Source organism: Lagenorhynchus albirostris, chromosome 20 (genome assembly GCF_949774975.1).
Source record: "Lagenorhynchus albirostris chromosome 20, mLagAlb1.1, whole genome shotgun sequence".
NCBI lineage: Eukaryota > Metazoa > Chordata > Mammalia > Artiodactyla > Delphinidae > Lagenorhynchus > Lagenorhynchus albirostris.
In genome coordinates, this window is record NC_083114.1 from 22,332,168 (window position 1) to 22,351,481 (window position 19,314).

At 57.4% G+C, this 19,314-nt stretch overlaps 1 protein-coding gene and 3 pseudogenes across 1 annotated transcript in view; all 4 read left to right on the forward strand.

Annotated features, from left to right (window-relative positions):
• The first annotated feature begins 347 nt into the window (after window positions 1-347).
• On the forward strand, window positions 348-466 carry LOC132512370 (5S ribosomal RNA; annotated as a pseudogene).
• Window positions 467-5,456: 4,990 nt separating this feature from the next.
• LOC132512371 (5S ribosomal RNA) lies at window positions 5,457-5,576 on the forward strand (annotated as a pseudogene).
• Window positions 5,577-16,222: 10,646 nt separating this feature from the next.
• LOC132512367 (5S ribosomal RNA) lies at window positions 16,223-16,343 on the forward strand (annotated as a pseudogene).
• A 40-nt stretch (window positions 16,344-16,383) lies between these two features.
• LOC132511537 (AP-2 complex subunit beta-like) overlaps window positions 16,384-19,314 on the forward strand; it is a 192,376-nt gene continuing 189,445 nt past the window's right edge. Inside the window, 1 exon segment of the mRNA XM_060134757.1 lies at window positions 16,384-16,486. The gene's annotated coding sequence lies outside the window, so the exon portion shown is untranslated.

The window sequence follows — 19,314 nt, forward strand, 5'->3', positions numbered from 1 at the left end:
GACAGTGTTCATTCCCGTGTTGTGAATAGCGTCCTGGTTTTAGTTAGGGACAGTCTCTTTCCCTTAGGTAATAGTAGTGTCAGGGCCTTAGTTAGGGACAGTGTCAGTGCCTCAGTTCTTAGTAGTGTTATGGCCTGAGTTAGGAGTAGTGTGAGTGCCTTAGGAACAGTGTCAGTGCCTCAGTTAAGAGGATGTCAATGCCTTAATTAGGTAGAGTGTCTGTGCCTGAGTTACGAGTATTATCAGGGCCCTTTTGCCCTGCCGGAGAGGGTGGGTCACTGGGCTGGTGGTAAGGCGCAAGTGCCAGCGAAACTGGGCCTCAAGAGGCAGCCCACGGCCCCCACCCTGTCTGTGGCCATACCACCCTGAACGCGCCCGATGTCATCTGATCTCGCAAGCAAAGCAGGGTCGAGCCTGGTGAGTACTTGGATGGGAGACCACCTGGGAGTACCAGGTGCTGTAGGCTTTTTGCCTCCCACTCCGCCTTCTCATTTACTCGCTCACGGCAGTGGCCACCGGCTCTGACCACACCAGGCCCCGCTGCAGGCCCCAACTCCTCAGGCCCCTCCCACCATGGCACGTGACGGAGGGGGCGCTCCCTGCCGGCCCAGCTGGCCAGGCGACCAGAAGGTGACCCTGCAAGGCAGCGGCACACCAGAAGCTCCGGGGGTGGCTGGCCGGGACTCAGACATGGCCGCGGGCCGGTGGCAGTCTGTGTGGCCCGTGAGCTTCTGGACCTGCACTTGGCCACCACCACTGGTGCCCAGCCACACCGCAGCCACCTGTCTGCCCGTGGGTCTCTCCACAGCACCCTCCAGAGAAAACCGCCCCTCTGCCTTTCTGCCATGGCTGGGGGGTGGGCACAGGGGCGGCGGCCGGGGCCGCTTACCCGGGCCTGCTGGACAACAGGGGCAGGGTCCTGTGCTTAGTGGGTGGCGTGGGGGCAAGGGTGGCCTTGCCGGGCCTGAGGGGCTGTGCCGACTCAGTGGTGGCTCCCAGTGGCTTCGGGCCAGCTGCTGTTGGGCAGGAGGGCCGGCCCAGGTGGCAGCTGGGCTGTGCCTAGTGCCGCATGGGCAGGCAGGGGTGATGTCCAAGGGACCACGGGCCCCGGGACCTGAAGCCTCCAGGGCCATGTCCCTGTGAGCAACGTGCAGGATCTTGGGTGGTGCGCCAAGTGCCGAAGGGTTTGCTGGGTCACGCCAACCCTGGGCTGGGAGGTGGTCGCCAAACCCTCCACCACCGCCAGATACCTGAGACCTCCATTCCCCCTGCCTGGGCAGGCGACAGGGCCTTGCTGTGGCAGGGTGGCCGCCAGGCTGGCAGTAAGGTGTAAGCGTGAGCGAAACTGGGGCAATGGTAGGGAGGTGAAGGAGGTGTGTTGAGGAAGGTGAGTGTGGGGAGGTGAGGGAGGTGAGGTGAGGGAGGAGAGATGAGGTGAGGGAGGTGAGGGACTTGAGGTGAGGGAGCTGATGAGAGGTAGACGAGGGATGTGAGGTGAGGGAAGTGAGGTGAGTGGAGGGAGGTGGGGAGGTGAGGTGAGAGAGGTGAGGAAGGTGATGTCAGGGAGGTGAGGGAGTTGAGTTGAGGGAGGTGAGGGAAGTGAGGTGATGGAGGTGAGGGAACTGAATGGAGGGAGGTGAGGGACATGATGTGAGGGAGGTGAGGGACGTGAGGTGAGGGATGTGAGTTGAGTTATGTGAAAGAGGTGAGGTGAGGGAGGTGAGGGTGGTGAGGTGACGGAATTGAGTGAGGTGAGGTGAGGGACGTGAGGTGAGGTGAAGGAGTAGTAGTGAGGTGAGGCAGGTGAGGTGTGGGAGGAGAGGGAAGTGAGGTGAGGGAGATGAGGCAAAGGAAATGAGTTGAGATGAGTGAGGAGAGGTGAGGTGAGGCAGGTGAGGTGAGAGAAGTGATGGAGTTGAGGTGAGGGAGGTGAGGGAGGTGAGGTGAGGGAGATGAGGTGAGGTAGCTGAGGTGAAGAGAGGGAGGTCAGATGAGGGAGTTGAGGGAGGTGAGGTGAGGTGGCAGACATGAGGTGAGTTGAGGGAAATGAGGTGAGGGAGGTGAGGGAGGTGAGGTGAGGTGAGGGAGGTGATGTGAAGGAAGTGAGGTGAGGGAGGTGAGGTGATGTGAGGGTGCTGAGGTGATGTGAGGGAGTTGACGGAAGTGAGGTGAGCATCGTGATGTGAGGGAGCTGAGGTGTGGGAGGTGAGGGAGGTTAGGTGAGGGAGATGAGGTGAGGGAGGTGAGGTAATGGAGGTAAGGGAGGTGAGATGACGTAGGTGAGGTGAGGGAGGTGAGGTACGTGTGGTGAGTGTGCGAGGTGATGTTGTTGTGAAGGAAGTGAGGGAGGTGAGTTTACAGAGGTGTGGTGACGGAGGTGAGTTGAGGTGTGGGAACTGAGGTAGGTGACCTGAGGTATGTGATGTGAGGTGAGGGAGGTGAGGTGAGGTGAGGTGAGAGAGGTTAGGAGATGGAGGTGAGGGAGGGGATGTGAGAGAGATGAGGTGAGGGAGGTGAGGTAAGGGAGGTGAGGGAGGTGAGGTGACGTAGGTGAGGTGAGGTGAAGGAGGTGAGGTGTGGTGCGGGAGGTGAGGGAGGTGAGGTGAGGGAGGTGAGGGAGCTGAGGTGAGCATGGTGAGGGAGGTGAGGTGACGGAGGTGAGGTCAGGTCAGGTAAGAGGTGTCTCTTACCTGGAGTAAAAGTTGTCTTGGGACTTTAAGGCTGTGACTGGAGGGGCTTCCCCAGCTCCCACTACCCACTCGTTCCACAGTCCCCGTGGAGCCTCCGTGGAAGCCCCAGACCATCCACACTGAGGCGGCATCCAGCAGCACTTAGAGGCCTTATCATCTTTTGTGTCTGGTATCCGGGAGTCAAGGTGCTTTAGGTGCCCAAGCAGGAAGCTTGGGCGATGGCGGAAGCAGGAAGAAACTCTTAAGCACAGGTTCTTGGGATCCATGGAGCAGCGCATGCACATGCGATGGCTGCCTACTTAGCTGGCTTGCTTGTCTGTGGGGAAAAGCGAGGTGGAACAGGGCCTGTGTTCCTGAGGGGCTGAGAATCAAGGCAGGGATAGAAGAAAGAGGACAGACCTGCCTCCCCTGAGCCCACGCAGGCGTCCACTCACATTTGGGGAAAATACGATTGAAAAGTGCCCGCAAGAATCTCTTCAGATGCCTCCAGAGATGAGGGAAGAAGGGGAGGGGGGAGGCAGGGAGCAGGGTGAGCCTTGAAATCCAACCCTTGTCCGGCCACACCCCCGCAGTCCTCCCACCTCAGCCCCTTCAAGACCCCAGGGCTCCCCCAACCCAGCTGCACAGATCCTACCCTGACCATAGTCACCACGTTGATCCCCACGTTGAGCAAGATGAAGCTGACCGGGATCAGAAGAATTGGGTCTCCTTGCTCCTGGCATTTCCTGGGGATGGGACCAGGATACGGCTTGGCTGAGTAGTAGGTTAGCTCACCCATGGCCGGGGGTCCCAGGACTGCCTGTGTCCCCTGCCCTCCACTTTTAACTGGGAGCCAGCCTGGGTCATAATGGGGCAGGTGGTGAGGTCACAGTGAGGGAGGGGGAAGAAAAAGAGGGCCCAGGGTGGCATTCCCTGGTAACCAGGGTCAGGTAAGCTGAGCCTGGACAGTCAAACAGGGCCTGGAGGCTGGCACACCTACCCTCGCGCGGTCAGGCATTCGCTCACCGCCCGCTGACTCGCTTGTTCAAATGACACATTCCATCTCTTGGCCCCTCCTGAGACTAGGAAGACCTTGGCCTCAGAGTCCTGCGGAAGGCCTGGCTGGAGTACAGAGCCTCAGCCTTCTTCATGCCCTTCACTGGGCCTGGAGCTGGACCTGCCCAGATGTGGAACCTCCCAGTTTGGAAGCAGCTTCTTGTATGAGGCTCTTTGGGGATAGGGACAGCTGAGACACAGAGAAGGTGTTCAGAGACCAGTGGTTTGGAGTCTGCAGCTGCAGATGTACTTAGTGCATGGTATAGGACCAGGAGGGGCCTGCTGGCAGGACTGTGACCACTAAACCAAGGGGACCCTCAGGCCAAGAAGGGGACACTGGTTTCTTATTGCAGGAAGCCAAGGGCAGGAACCCAGGCTGGCAGAAGAAGTGGTGCTTCCAAGTCACAGACCACCAATGTTTCCTGGACTCTGGCTCTTTATTCCTCTCTCCATGCCCTGCTGCCCCCCCGCCCCTGCCCCCATTTGCTGCTGGTAAGTTCATTTACCCAGGCTGGTTCACGTGCAGAGAGGGCCTCGAGGCCGAGGTGGAAGGTAGCAGCGAGTTGGCCCGCGCTTGGCTCTCCTGCACTTGCCGCTTCAGCTCCAGGCTGTCATACACCTGTTAGTTGGCATTGCACCCTGGGTTCCGGCTGAGTGGCATGAACGTGGGTGGGGGTGGAGGGCGCTCAGTAGCCTGGACATTGGTCAAGGGCTGGGAGGGGTGGAGGAGCAGCACTGAGCTGGGAGCCACGGCCCACTGATACGAGGCCTCGGCCAGCACTGTGAGGGAGGCGGAGGTGGCCAGAGGGCGCCGCATGGACAGCATCTCAGCCCATTCGGCTGCCCGGTGCCGTACCTTGTGGGGATCCTGGGAGTAGTTCAAGTGTCCCGTGGAGAGGTGTGGCCTGTGGTTGGGCTGGCTGTGAGCACAGCTGGGGAGGCTCTGTCTGTGGGCCATTGGGGTGTTGTACTGCCAGGTTTCGGGCCAGCAGCACCGAGGCACCAGAGCGGATGGAATCTCAGAGCCCTCCAGAACCAGACTCTGCCACGGGCCCGGTTGCCATCCGTGCGGCCTGCGAGCCCCTCAACCTGCACGTGGCCGCCGCCACTGGCGCCCAGCCCCGGGGCCACCACCTGTGTGCCAGTGTGTCCCTCCACAGCTCCCTCCCAAAAAAGCCCCCCCTCCACCGTGTTGCCGCGGCCAGTGGCGGGAGCAGGATCGAGGGCAGGGGCCACTTCCCCTGGCCTGCCGGTCACCAGGGGCAGGGTCCTGAGCTCAGCAAGTGGCGTTGGGACAAGGGTGGACTTGCTGGCGCTAAGGGGCCATGGTGACTCAATGGTGGCTCCCAGAGGCTTTGGGCCAGCTGCTGTTGGGCAGGAGGACTGGCCTGGGCTGTGGCTGCGCTGTTCCTAGTGCTGCGTGGGCAGGCAGGTTTGATGCCAAAGGGTCGGCGGCCTAGGGCCCTGAAGACTCCAGGGCCATGTCCCTGTGTGCGACGTGAGGGATCTCTGGCGGGGCGCCAAGCGTCGAATTGTTTGCTGTGTCATGCCCGCCTTGGGCTGGGAGGTGGTCGCCAAACCCTCCGCCACCGCCCAATACCGGAGACGTCCATTCCCCCTGCCTGGGCAGGCGATGGGGTCCTGCCGAGGCGGGCTGGCCTCCAGGCTGGCGATAATGTGCAAGCGCCAGCAAAAATGGGCCTCAAGAGGCAGCCCGCATCCCGCACCCCCATCTGTGGCCATACCACCCTGAATACACCCGATGTCGTCTGATCTCGCAAGATAAGCAAGGTCGGGCCTCGTTAGTACTTGGGATGGGAGACCGCCTGGGAATACAGGGTGCTGTAGGCTTTTTGCCTCCCGCTCAGCCTTCTTTACTCGCCTGTGCTGGTAGCCACCTGCTCCGCCCCTGCTGGGCACTGCTGCAGGCCCCACCTACTCAGGCCCCTCCCACCACAGCACGAACTGGAGGGGTGCTCCCAGCTGGCCCGGCTGGCCAGGCGGCCAGAATTCGGCCCTGGAATGCAGGGGCACACCTGACGCCCCAGGGGTGGCTGTCAGTGTCCCAGAGGTGGCCGCGGGCCTGGTGGCCATCCATGCGGCCCAAGAGCCTCTGGACCTGCACTTAGCCATCCCCACCAGTGCTCTGCCACGCCACAGCCATCTGTCTTCCCGTGTGTCACTCCACAGCTCCCTCTGGAATAAGCCGCCCCTCTGCAATTTCACCACAGCTGGGTGCCGTGCGCAGGGGTGGGGGCCCGGGCCACTTCCCCGGGCCTGCTGGCCATCAGGTGCGGGGCCCTGTAATCGGGGTGGCGTGGGTGCATGGGTGTCCTTGCTGGGGCTGAGGGGCTTAGCTGACACAGTGGTGGCTCCCAGTGGCTTCGGGCCAGCAGCTGCCTGGCTGGACGGCAGGCCCGGCCACAGCTGGGCTGCACCCAGCTCAGCGTGAGCGAGTATGGGGGATGCCCAAGGAACTGCAAGCCCCCGGGCCTAGAAAATTCCTGGGCCACGTCCCTGTGAGCATCGAGAGGATTCTGGGGCGTGCTGTCAAGTGCCAACACATATGGAGGGTGCCACCCACCCAGGACTACGAGTTTGCCGAAAACTCATCCACCCGCAGGTCCACTCGGAGGGAGGTGAAGTGATGTAACAGAGGTGATATGAGGGATTTGAGGGAACTGAGGTGACGGTGGTGAAGTGAGGGAGGTGAGGTAAGGGAGGTAAGGTAACTGAGGTGAGAGAGGAGAGGTGAGGGAGGTGAGGTGAGGGAGGTGAGTGTCGTGAGGTGATGGAGGTGAGATGACGGAGGTGAGGGAAGTGAGTGGATGGAGGTGAGGGAGGTGAGGAGAGGGAGGTGATGTGAGGTGAGGGTGGTTACGTTAGGGAGATGAGGGACGTGAGGTGACGGAGGTGAGGTGAGAGAGGTGAGGGAGTTGAATGGAGGTAGGTGAGGTAAGTGAGGTGAGGGAGGTTAGGTGAGGTGAGGGAGGTGATGTAAGGGAGGTGAGGGATGTGAGGTGAGGTACATGAGTTGAAGGAGATCAGGGAGGTGAGGTAAGTGAGGTGAGGGAGGTGAGGTGAGGGAGGTGATGTGTGGCAGGTGAGTAAAGTGCAGTGAGACAGGTGAGGTGCCAGAGGTGAGGTGAGGTGAGGGAAGTTTGGTGAGGGAGTTGAGGGAGGAGAGGTGAGGGAGGTGAGGTGAGTTTAGAGAGGTGAGGAGATGTGTGGGAAGTGACGGAGGTGAGGTGAGGGAGGTTAGGTGAAGGATATGATGGAGGGGAGGTGAGGGAGGGGAGGTGAGGGAGGTGATATGAGGAGAGGGAGGTGAGGTAAGGGATGTGAGGATAGGGAGATGAGGAGATGTGTGGGAGGTGACAGAGTTTAGGTGAGTGAGGTGAGGTGAGGTGAGCGAGGTGAGGTGAGGTGAGGGAGGTGAGAGAGGTGATGTTAAGGATGTGAGGTGACCTGAGGAATGTGAAGGAGTTGAGGTGAGGGAGGTGAGGTGAAGTTTGGCAGGTGAGGTGTGGGAGGTGAGAGAGTGAGGTGAGGTGAGGTGAGGTAGGTGAGGAGAAGTGTGGGAGGTGAGGGAGTTGAGGTGTGTGAGGAAAGGTGAGATGAGGGAGGTGAGGTGCTGTGAGGGACGTGAGGTGAGGTGACAGAGGTGAGGTGAGGTGAGGGAGCTGAGGTGAGATAAGGGAGGTGAAGGAGTTTGGTGAGGGTGGAGAAGTGAGGGAGGTTAGGATGGTGTGGAGACGGAAATGAGGTGAGGTGAGGGAGGTGAGGTGAGGTGTGGGAGGTGAGGTTAGTGATGTGAGGGAGGTGAGGTGAGGGAGGTAATGTGAGGGATGTGAGGGAGGTGTGGTGAGCAATGTGATGTGAGGGAGGTGAGGTAACGTGAGGGAGGTGAGGTGAGGTGAGGGAGGGAGGTGAGGTTAGGGAGGGAGGGAGGTGAGAACAAGGAGGTGAGGTAAAGGAGGTGAGGTGATGTGAGGGAGGTGAGGTGAGGGTGGTGAAGGTGGTGAAGAGTGGGAGATGAAGTGAGGAAGTTGAGTTGAGGTAATGTAGGTGAGTTGAGGTAGGTTGGGGGATGAGGTGAGAGAAGTGAGGTGAGGGAGGTGAGGTGAGTTGAGGTATGGGAGGAGAGGTGAGGTGAGATGAGGTAGGTGAGTTGTGAGGGAGGTGACGTCAGGTACGTGGTGTAGGTGAGTGGAGGGAGGTGAGGGAGGTGAGGGGATGGAGGTGAGTGAGTTGATGGAGGTGAGGAGAGGTGTGGAAGGTGAGCCGAAGGATGTGAGGGAGGTGAGGTGAGGGAAGTGAGGGAGGTAAGTTGAGGGATGTGAAGTGAGTTTAGGGAGGTGGTGAGAGGTGAGGGAGGTGGTGAGAGGTGTGGGAGGTGAGGAAGGTGAGGAGAAGTAGGTGAGGTGAGGTGAGGGAGGTGAGGTGATGTGAGGGAGTTGTGGTGAGGTGAGGGATGTGAGGGAAATGAGGTGAGGGAAGTGAAAGAGGTGAGGTAGGTGAGGTGAGGGAGGTGAGGTGATGTGATGTGAGGGAGGTGAGGTGAGGTGAGAGTGGAGAGGTGAGGTGAATGTGATGAGGTGAGGGAAGGAGGGAGGTGAGGGAGGTGAGGTGAGGGAAGTGATGTGAGGGAGGTGAAGTATGGGAGCAGAGGTAGGGGAGATGATGGAGGAGAGGTGAGGACAGGGAGGTGAGGTGAGCGAGGAGAGGGAGGTGATGTGAAGAAGGTGAGGTGAGTTGAGGGAAGAGAGATGACGTGAGGGAGGTGAGGTGAAAGAGGTTATGGAGGTGAGGTGAGGTGTGGTGGGGGAGGTGAGGAGGTGATGGAGTTGAGGACACGTTTTGGAGTAGAGGAAACGTGAGGGAGGTGAGGGAGGTGAGGTGATGGAAGATAGGTGAGGTTAGGTGAGGGAGGAGAGTTGAGGAAGGTGAGGGATGTAATTTGAGGTAAGTGAGGTGAGGTGATGTAAGTGAGGGCAGGAGTGGTTTGGGAGGTGAGAGAGTTGAGGTGAGGGAGGTGAGGTGATATGAGGGAGGTGAGTTGATGTGCGAGAGTTGAGGTGAGGTGAGGGAGGTAAGTGAGGCAAAGTCATGGAGGTGAGTAATGTGAGGTGAGAGAGGTAAGGGAGGTGCAGTGAGGGAGGTGAGGGAGGTGAGTGGAGGGAGCTGAGGGAGGTGATGTGAGGGACGTGAGTAGATATGTGGGAGGTGAGGAGACAATTGTAAGGGGAGAGAAGTGAAATGAGGGAATTGAGGTGAGGTGAGGGTGGTGAGGTGATATGAGGGAGTTGTTAGTTGAGGGAGATGAGGGAGGTGAGTTGAGTGAGATGAGGGCGGTGAAGTGAGGGAGGTGAGGTGAGGGAGGTGAGGGCCGTGAGATGTGGAACATGAAGTGAGGGAGGTGAGGGATTTGAAGTGAGGGAGGTGAGTTGAGTGAGGTGAGGAAGGTGAGGTGCGGGATGTGAGGGAGATTAGGTTACAGAGTTGAGGTGAGGTGTGGGAGGTGAGGTGTGGGACGTGAGAGAGGTGATGTGTGGGAGGTGAGGGAGTTGAGGTGAGGGAGATGAGGTGAGTGAGGTGAGGTAAGGGAGGTGAGGGAGGTGAGTTAAGGGATGTGAGCGAGGTGAGTTGAGTTAGGTTATGTGAGGTAGGTGAGGTGAAGTTAGGGAGGTAAGGAGAGTTGTGGGAGGTGACGGAGTTGATGTGAGTGATGTGAGGTGTGGTGTGAAAGGTGAGGTGAGGTGAGGGAGGTAAGGTGAGGTGAGGGAGGTTAGGTGAGTGTTGTGAGGTGAGGGAAGTGAGGTGACGGAAGTGAGGTTAGGTGAGGGAGGTGAGGTGAGCTGTGGGATGTGAGGTGAGGGAGGTGAGGGTGGTGAGGTGAGGGCGGTGAGTGAGTTGAGGTAAGGTAGGTGAGGTGAGTTGAAGGAGGAGAGATGCCGTGAGGGATGTGAGGTGAGAGATGTGAGGGAGGTGAGGTGAGGGAGGTGATGGTAGGGAGGTGAGGGAGGTGAGCATAGGTGAGGGAGGTGAGGTGAAGGAGGTGTGGGAGCTAAGGTGTGGGAGGTGAGGTGATATGAGGTAGTTGATGCGAGTTGACGGAGGTGAGGTAGGTGAGTTGAGGGAGGTGAGGGAGGTGAATTGAGAGATGTGAGGGAGGTGAGTTGAGGGAAGTGTGGGAGGTGACGGTAGGGAGGTGAGGGATGTAAGGTCAGGGAGGTGATGTGAGGGAGGTGAGGTGAGGGAGGTGAGGTGAAGTGTGTGAAGTCATGGAGGTGAGGGACGTAAAGTGAGGGACATGATGTGAGGGAGGTGAGGGAGCTGAGGTTAGTGAGGTGAGGGAGGTGAGGTGAGGGAGATGAGTGAGGGACCTGAGGGAGGTGTCAGAGGTGAGGTAAGTGATGTGATGGAGGTGAGGTGAGGGAGGTGAGGTAAGGGATGTGAAGTCATGGAGGTGAGGAACGTAAGGTAAGGGACATGATGCGAGGGAGGTCAGGGATGTGACATGAGGGAGGTGATGTGAGATGAGGTGAGGGAGGAGATGTAAGGTGAGCGACGTGAGGTCAGGGAAGTGAGGGATGTGAGGTGAGGGAGGTGAGTTGATGGAGCTGAGGTGAGGGAGGTGATGTGAGGAGAGGTAGGTGAGGTAAGGGATGTGAGGGACATGAGGTGTGGTAGGTGAGGTGAGGTTAGGGAGGTGAGGAGATGTGTGGGAGTTGACGGAGTTTAGGTGAGTGAGGTGAGGTGAGGTGAGGGAAGAGAGGTGAGGTGAGGGAGGTGTGAGAGGTGATGTTAGGGAGGTGAGGTGATGTGAGGAAGGTGAGGGAGTTGAGGTGAGTGAGTTGAGGTGATGTTTGGGAGGTGAGGTGTGGGAGGTGAGGGAGGTGAGGTGAGGGAGGTGACGGAGGTTAGGTGAGGGATGTTTTATGAGGGAGGTGAGGGATGAGAGGGAGGTGAAGTGAGGGAGGTGAGGTGAGGTGAGGGAGGTGAGGAGAGGTGTGGGAGGTGAGGGAGTTGAGGTGAGTGAGGTAAGGTGATATGAGGGATGTGAGGTGAGGTGATGGAGGTGAGGTGAGGTGAGGGAGTTGAGGTGAGTGAGGAGAGGGAGTTGAGATGAGGGTGGTGAGGGAGTTGAATGGAAGTGGTGAGGGAAGGGAGGTGAGGGAGGTAAGGTGAGGTGAGGGAGGTGATATAAGGGAGGTGAGAGATGTGAGGTGAGGGACATGAGGTGAGGGAGATGAGGGAGGTGAGGTGAGCGAGGTGATGTAGGTGAGGTGAGGGAGGTGAGGGAAGTTAGGTGAGGGAAGTCAGGTGAGGTGAGGTTGCAGAGGTGAGTTGAGCGAGCTGAGGTGACGTAGGTGAGGGATGTGAGGTGAGGAAGGTGATATATGGCACGTCAGGAAACTGAGGTGAGGGAGGTGAGGTGATGAAGGTGAGGTGAGGTGAGGGAGGTGACGTGAGGGAGGTGAGGTGAGGTTAGGGAGGTGAGGAGAGGTGTGGCAGGTGACGGAGGTGAAGTGAGTGAGGTGAGGTGAGTTGAGGGAGATGCGGTGATGTTAGGGAACTGAGGTGATATGAGGGTGGTGAAGGAGGTTAGGTGAGGGTGGAGAAGTGAGGGAGGTGAGGATGGTGAGGTGATGGAAGTGAGGTGAGGTGAGGGAGGTGAGGTGAGGTGTTGGAGGAGAGGTGGGTGATGTGAGGGAGGTGAGGTGAGGGAGGTAATGTGAGGGTCGTGAGGGAGGTGAGGTGAGGGTGGTGAGGTAACTTGAGGGAGGTGAGGTGAGGTGAGGGAGGTCATGTGAGTGAGTTGAGGGTGGGAGGGAAGAGAGGTGAGAGAGGGAGGGAGGTGAGAAGAGGGAGGTTAGGTAAGGGAGGTGAGGTGAATTGACGGAGGTGAGTTGAGGGAGGTGAAGGAGGTGAAGAGAGGGAGATGAGGTAAGGAAGGTGAGGTGAGGTGATGCAGGTGAGTTGAAGTAGGTTAGGGTGATGAGGTGAGGGAGGTGAGGTGAGTTGAGGTATGGGATGTGAGGTGAGGGAGGTGAGGTGAGCGAGGTGAGGTAGGTGATGTGAGAGAATTGAGGTGAGTTGAGGGGGGACAGGTGAGATGAGGGAGGTGACAGAGGTGAGGTGAGGGATGTGAGGTGAGGTTAGGTAGGTGAGGAGAGGTGTGGGAGATAACAGAGGAGAGGTGAGTGAGGTGAGGTGAGGTGAGGGAGGTGAAGGTGGTGAGGTGAGGGAGATGAGGTGAGGAAGGTGAGGTGAGGTGATGCAGGTGAGTTGAAGTAGGTTAGGGTGATGAGGTGAGGGAGGTGAGGTGAGTTGAGGTATGGGATGAGAGGTGATGTGAGGTGATGTAGGTGGGTTGTGAGGGAGGTGAGGTAAGGTACGTGAGGTAGGTGAGGTGAGGGAGGTGAGGGAGGTAAGGGGATGGAGGTGAGGTGAGTTGATGGATATGAGATGAGGTGTGGGAAGTGAGGTGAAGGTGGTGAGGGAGGTGAAGTGAGGGAGGCAAATTGAGGGAGGTGAAGTGAGTTTAGGGAGGAGATGAGAGGTTTGGGAGGTGAGGAAGGTGACGTGAGGGAGGTATGGTGAGGTGAGGGCGGTGGGGTGATGTGAGGGATTTGAGGTGAGGTTAGGGAAATGAGGGAAATGAGATGAGGGAGGTGAGGGCGGTGAGTGGAGGCAGGTGAAGGAGGTGATGTGAGGGAGGTGAGGTGAGGTGATGTGAGGGAGGTGAGGGAAATGAGGTGATGGAGATGAGAGAGGTGAGGGGTGTGAGGTGAAGGAGGCGAGGGAGGTGAGGTGAGGGACATGTGGTGAGGTGTGGGCAGTGAGGTGAGGGAGGTGAGGTGAGGTATGTGAGGGAGGTGAGGTGAGGTATGTGAGGGAGGTGAGGTGAGTTAGGTGACGGAGGTGATGCGAGAGAAGTGAGGTGAGCTGAGGGGGGACAGAGGAGGTGAGGGAGGTGATGGAGGTGAGGTGAGGGATGTGAGATGAGGTTAGGTAGGAGAGGAGAGGTGTGGGAGATAACGGAGGAGAGGTGAGTGATGTGATGTGAGGTGAGGGAGGTGAGATGAGGTGAGGGAGGTGAGGTGAGTTAGATTATGGTGGTGAGTTGAGTGAGGTGACGGAGTTGATGCTAGAGAAGTGAGGTGAGTTGTCGGGGACTGGTGAGGTTAGGGAGGTGACGGAGGTGATGTGAGGGATGTGAGATGAGGTTAGGTAGGTGAGGAGAGGTGTTGGAGAAAACAGAGTAGAGCTGAGTGAGGTGATGTGAAGTGAGGGAGGTGAGGTGAGGTGAGGGACGTGAGGGGGGTGAGGTGAGGGAGGTGAAGGAGGTGAGATGAGGGAGTTGAGGTGAGGTGAGGGTGGAGAGGTGAGGTAAGTGTGATGAGGTGAGGGAAGGAGGGAGGTGAGTTAGGTGAGGTGACGGAGGTGAGGTGAGGGAGGTGAGGTGAGGTGAGAGAGGTTAGGTGATGGAGGTGAGGGAGGTGAGGTGAGGGAGATGAGGTGAGGGAGATGAGGTAAGGGAGGTGAGGTGAGAGAGGTGAAGTGTGGGAGGTGAGGGAGGTGAGGTGACGTAGGTGAGGTGAGTTGAGTGAGGTGAGGTGTGGTGTGGGAGGTGAGGGAGGTGAGCGAGGTGAGGTGAGGGAGGTGTGGGATCTGAGGTGAGCATGGTGAGGGAGGTGAGGTGACGGAGGTGAGGTCAGGTCAGGTAAGAGGTGTCTCTTACCTGGAGTAAAAGTTGTCTTGGGACTTTAAGGCTGTGACTGGAGGGGCCTCCCCAGCTCCCACTACCCACTCGTTCCACAGTCCCCGTGGAGCCTCCCTGGAAGCCCCAGCCCGTCCACACTGAGGCGGCATCCAGCAGCACTTAGAAGCCTTACCATCTTTTGTGTCTGGTATCCGGGAGTCAAGGTGCTTTGGGTGCCCAAGCAGGAAGCTTGGGCGATGGCGGAAGCAGGAAGAAACTCTTGAGCACAGGTTCTTGGGATCCACGGAGCAGCGCATGCACATGCGATGGCTGCCTACTTAGCTGGCTTGCTTGTCTGTGGGGAAAAGCGAGGTGGAACAGGGCCTGTGTTCCTGAGGGGCTGAGAATCAAGGCAGGGATAGAAGAAAGGGGACAGGCCCACATCCCCTGAGCCCACGCTGGCGCCCACTCACCTTTGGGGAAAATACGATTGAAAAGTGCCCGCAAGAATCTCTTCAGATGCCTCCAGAGATGAGGGAAGAAGGGGAGGGGGGAGGCAGGGAGCAGGGTGAGCCCTGAAATCCAACCCTTGTCTGGCCACACCCCCGCAGTCCTCCCACCTCAGACCCTTCAAGACCCCAGGGCTCCCCCAACCCAGCTGCACAGATCCTGCCCTGACCATAGTCACCACGTTGATCCCCACGTTGAGCAAGATGAAGCTGACCAGGATCAGAAGAATTGAGTCTCCTTGCTCCTGGCATTTCCTGGGGATGGGGCCAGGATATGGCTCGGCTCAGTAGTAGGTTTGCTCACCCATGGCCGGGGGTCCCAGGACTGCCTGTGTCCCCTGCCCTCCACTTTTAACTGGGAGCCAGCCTGGGTCATAATGGGGCAGGTGGTGAGGTCACAGTGAGGGAGGGGGAAGAAAAAGAGGGCCCAGGGTGGCATTCCCTGGTAACCAGGGTCAGGTAAGCTGAGCCTGGACAGTCAAACAGGGCCCGGAGGCCGGCACACCTACCCTCGCGCAGTCAGGCATTCGCTCACCGCCCGCTGACTCACTTGTTCAAATGACACATTCCATCTCTTGGCCCCTCCTGAGACTAGGAAGACCTTGGCCTCAGAGTCCTGCGGAAGGCCTGGCTGGAGTACAGAGCCTCAGCCTTCTTCATGCCCTTCACTGGGCCTGGAGCTGGACCTGCCCAGATGTGGAATCTCCCAGTTTGGAAGCAGCTTCTTGTATGAGGCTCTTTAGGGACAGGAGAGCTGAGACACAGAGGAGGTGCCCAGAGACCAGTGGCTTGGAGTCTGCAGCTGCAGATGTACTTAGTGCATGGTATAGGACCAGGAGGGGCCTGCTGGCAGGATTGTGACCACTAAACCAAAGGGACCCTCAGGCCAAGAAGGGGACACTGGCTTCTTATTGCAGGAAGCCAAGCGCAGGGACCCAGGCTGGCAGAAGGAGTGGCGCTTCCAAGCCACAGACCACCAATGTTTCCTGGACTCTGGCGCTCTTTATTAATCTCTCCATGCCCTGCTGCCCCCTGCCCCCATTTGCTGCTGGTAAGTTCATTTACCCAGGCTGGCTCACGTGCAGAGAGGGCCTCGAGGCCGAGGTGGAAGGTAGCAGCGAGTTGGCCCGCGCTTGGCTCTCCTGCACTTGCCGCTTCAGCTCCAGGCTGTCATATACCTGGTATTTGGCATTGCCGCCGGGGTTCCAGCTGAGTGGCATGAAGGTGGGCGGGGGTGGAGGGCGCTCGGTAGCCTGGAGATCAGGCAAGGGCTGGGAGGGGTGGAGGAGCAGCGCTGAGCTGGGAGCCGGGGCCCGCTTGTACGAGGCCTCGGCCAGCACCGTGAGGGAGGCGGAGGTGGCCAGAGGGCACTGCACGGGCAGCATCTCAGCCCATTCGGCCGCCCGGTGCCGCACCTCGTGGGGATCCTGGGAGTAGTTCAAGTGTCCCGTGGAGAGGTGTGGCCTGCGGTTGGGCCCGCTGTGAGCACAGCTGGGGAGGCTCCGTCTGTGGGCCGTTCGGGTGTTGCGCTGCAAGGCTTCGGGCCAGCAGCACCGAGGCACGAGAGCGGATGAGGCTCAGAGCCCTCCAGAACCAGACTCCACCGTGGGCGCGGTTGCTGTCCGGGCGGCCCGTGAGCCCCTCGACCTGCACCTGGCCGCCACCACTGGCGCCCAGCCCCGGCGCCGCCACCTGTGTGCCGGTGTGTCCCTCCACAGCTCCCTCCCACAAAAGCCCCCCCCACACCACCCCGCCCCTCTGGCGTGTCACCGCGGCCGGGTGCGGGAGCGGGATCGAGGGCAGGGGCCGCTTCCCCGGGCCTGCCGGCCACCAGGGGCGGGGTCCTGAGCTCGGCAGGTGGCGGGGGGGCAAGGGTGGCCTAGCTGGCGCTAAGGGGCCGTGGCGACTCAATGGTGGATCCCAGTGGCTTCGGGCCAGCTGCTGTCGGGCAGGAGGGCCGGCCGGGCTGCGGCTGCACTGAGCCTAGCGCCGCGTGGGCGGGCAGGCGGGATGCCCAAGGGACCGCGGGCCCCGGGCCCTGAAGCCTCCGGGGCCACGTCCCCGTGAGCGACGTGCGGGATCTGGGGCGGGGCGCCAAGCGCCGAAGGGTTTGCTGGGTCACGCCCGCCCTGGGCTGGGACTTCGCCAACCCCTCCGCCACCGCCCGATACCTGAGACTTCCGTTCCCCCTGCCTGGGCGGGCTGGCCGCCAGGCTGGCGGTAAGGCGCAAGCGCCAGCGAAACTGGGCCTCAAGAGGCAGCCCGCGGCCCCCGCCCCCGTCTACGGCCATACCACCCTGAACGCGCCCGATCTCGTATGATTCTCGTGAAGCTAAGCAGGATCGGGCCTGGTTAGTACTTGGATGGGAGACCGCCTGGGAATACCGGGTGCTGTAGGCTTTTTGCCTCCCGCTCCGCCTTCTCCTTTACTCGTCCGCGGCGGTGGCCGCCGGCTCCGCCCCCGCCGGGCCCCGCTGCAGGCCCCACCTCCTCAGGCCCCTCCCACCACGGCGCGCGCCGGAGGGGAACACGGAACGAATCAGGTAGGACGCATTTTCCTTTCTTCCTTCTTTTCTCTCCTTCCAGGCGTAAGTTTTCCAGAGTTTATTTCAGTTAAGAATTGGATGTAAAACTTTTGAGCTTTTTTCTTACCGTATAATATTAACAAATTATGTTGTGGTCATTTTTAAATGGAAATTGCAGGTGTGTCTGTTGTAATGAGTTGTCTGCTGTCATTTCTTATGCAATAAATGATACCTGAAGATGCCATTGTCTTTGCATTATTGAAATATCTGATTAGCACCTCTCACCCTTGTAATGGAAGATTGCTTGAAATGACCTTTCTGCTTTATATTTTGGTCAACTGTTCACTTTTTCCCTACTAGCACCAACTGTGTAAAGTCCTACTTTATGCGAAGAGGGGATTTAGTGGCCTCATCAACTGTAATTTAGCAGCCATTTCCCAGAGAGCCATTTGAAATTAAGACCCTGTTAATTTTTTTCTGGCCTTAGTCTCTTTACGGGCACCGGAAGGAGGGAGGAATAGTTGAGAAGGGACTTTTACAACCTATATTTAGTAGAAACTAAGTTATGTTAAATCTAGATGTATAATCCTGTACAGGGAGACCTTTTCTTTTTTTTGCGGTACGCGGGCCTCTCACTGTGTGGCCTCTCCCGTCGCGGAGCATAGGCTCCTGACGCGCAGGCTCAGCAGCCATGGCTCACGGGCCCAGCCGCTCCGCGGCATGTGGGATCTTCCCAGACCGGGGCACGAACCCGGGTCCCCTGCATCGGCAGGCGGACTCTCAACCACTGCGCCACCAGGGAAGCCCTGGGGAGACCTTTTCTGAAATGCAGTGACATCATACTCTGGGCTAGGAAAGTTAGAGTGATTGTGCTTTTGACTGTGGCAGCATTATTATTATTATTTTTTAACAATGTCCTGGGGTCATACCTCAGGTCCTCAGAACAGCCGGTGACTTCTCTAGTTTGATCTGGTAAAAAGGTAGTGTGAATTCCAGCTCCATGATGGCTTGGCTTTACCCTGGGACTCTCCTGAGGAATAAATTCCCCCCCAGCTCCCAGAAGGAACTTGATTTTTGAGGCTCTTCAGCAAATACTTGACTTATTCTTTGAACTCTATCTTGGCTGCTTTTTCTTTGGCTTCTAAAGCAGACAACAGGTTTTGTTTGTTTGTTTGTTTTTGTTTTGCGGTACACGGACCTCTCACTGGTGTGGCCTCTCCCGTTGCGGAGCACAGGCTCCGGATGCGCAGGCTCCGGATGCGCAGGCTCAGCGGCCATGGCTCACGGGCCCAGCCGTTCCGCGGCATGTGGGATCCTTGCGGACCAGGGTACGAACCCGTGTCCCCTGCATCGGCAGGCAGACTCTCAACCAGTGCGCCACCAGGGAAGCCCCAGAAAACAGTTTTCACCATCCTATGTTTTAGAGAATCTGACCATATTCATCTCTAGTGTGTGATTAAGAGTGTCTCATTAAAAAAAACAAAAACAAAACCATAAAACTGTGTCTCATTTAAAAATATATACAGGGACTTCCGTGGTGGTGCAGTGGTTAAGAATCCGCCTGCCAATGCAGGGGACATGGGGTTTGATCCCTGGTCTGGGAAGATTCCACATGCCACGGAGCAACTAAGCCCGTGCGCCACAACTGCTGACCCCATGCTTTGCAGCTGTTGAAGCCCACGTGCTCTGGGGCCCATGTGCTGCAACTGCTGAGCCTGCATCCTGCAACTAATGAAGCCCACGCACAGCAATGCAGAGTAGCCCCCGCTCACCACAACTGGAGAAAGCCCACGTGCAGCAATGAAGACTCAATGCAGCCAAAAAATGCATATATATGCAATTTTTTGAGGTGAAATTCACATAACATAAAATTAACCATTTTACAGTGAGCAGTTTGGTGGCATTTGGCCCGACTCTTCTCATTTGTTTTTGTTTAGGCTAGTTTATTTTTATTTTGGGGGAGTTTCTTTTGGCTTAAGTCAGGAACTGACATGATAAAATGTTGCTCTGCCAATATGTGTAAAGGATATTTCATTACTGTTGTGTAGGACAGTGCAAGATAAGAGAGTGGTGTGTTTCTCCTTTCTCTTGAAAAGCAGGGGTTCTTAATTTACGGTCTAAGATCATGTACTTGATTCTCTCCTCTTCCTTGAAATTTTGTGGGCTGGTACATTATTCTCTAGTTAAGAACTTAGTGCTCACAATGTAATAGGACAGAAATCTATTCCTCGATGATGAAATTTGTTAGGGGAAGTAATGAAATGTGTGGGTCACTAATAAAGGTACGATTTAAGACTAGGTTAATTTAATGTTTAACAGATTGTGCTGAAATTTTCTGTTAAAAATTTAATATATGTGAATGTGTATGAGAGCTTTAGAAAACAGAACGATTTGGGGGCCCTTTTTCAAAGAAACAGTGAGAAATTCCAAGCAGCTTTTGTCTTTAAATGTTAAGCAAGTTTTAACTTTTGATGATCCCAAAGGATTAGAGTGGTGTAACAACATCCTGGATAGACCATAATGGCCTTGAGCTGTGGCCCTCCTGTCAGGCTCTAGTACTGTAATCATTTCTGTATACTGGTTTTCCTCTTTGTATATATAAGTTCTTAGATGATAACTTCACATTTATTCCAGGTCTTTTTAAAATTAATTAATTAATTAACTTATGGCTGTGTTGGGTCTTCGTTGTTGTGTGTGGGCTTTCTCTAGTTGCGGTGTGTGTGAGCTTCTCATTGCAGTGGCTTCTCTTGTTGCGGAGCACGGGCTCTAGGCTTGTGGGCTTCAGTGGTTGTAGCATGTGGGCTCAGTAGTTGTGGCTCACAGGCTCAGTAGTTGTGGCACACGGG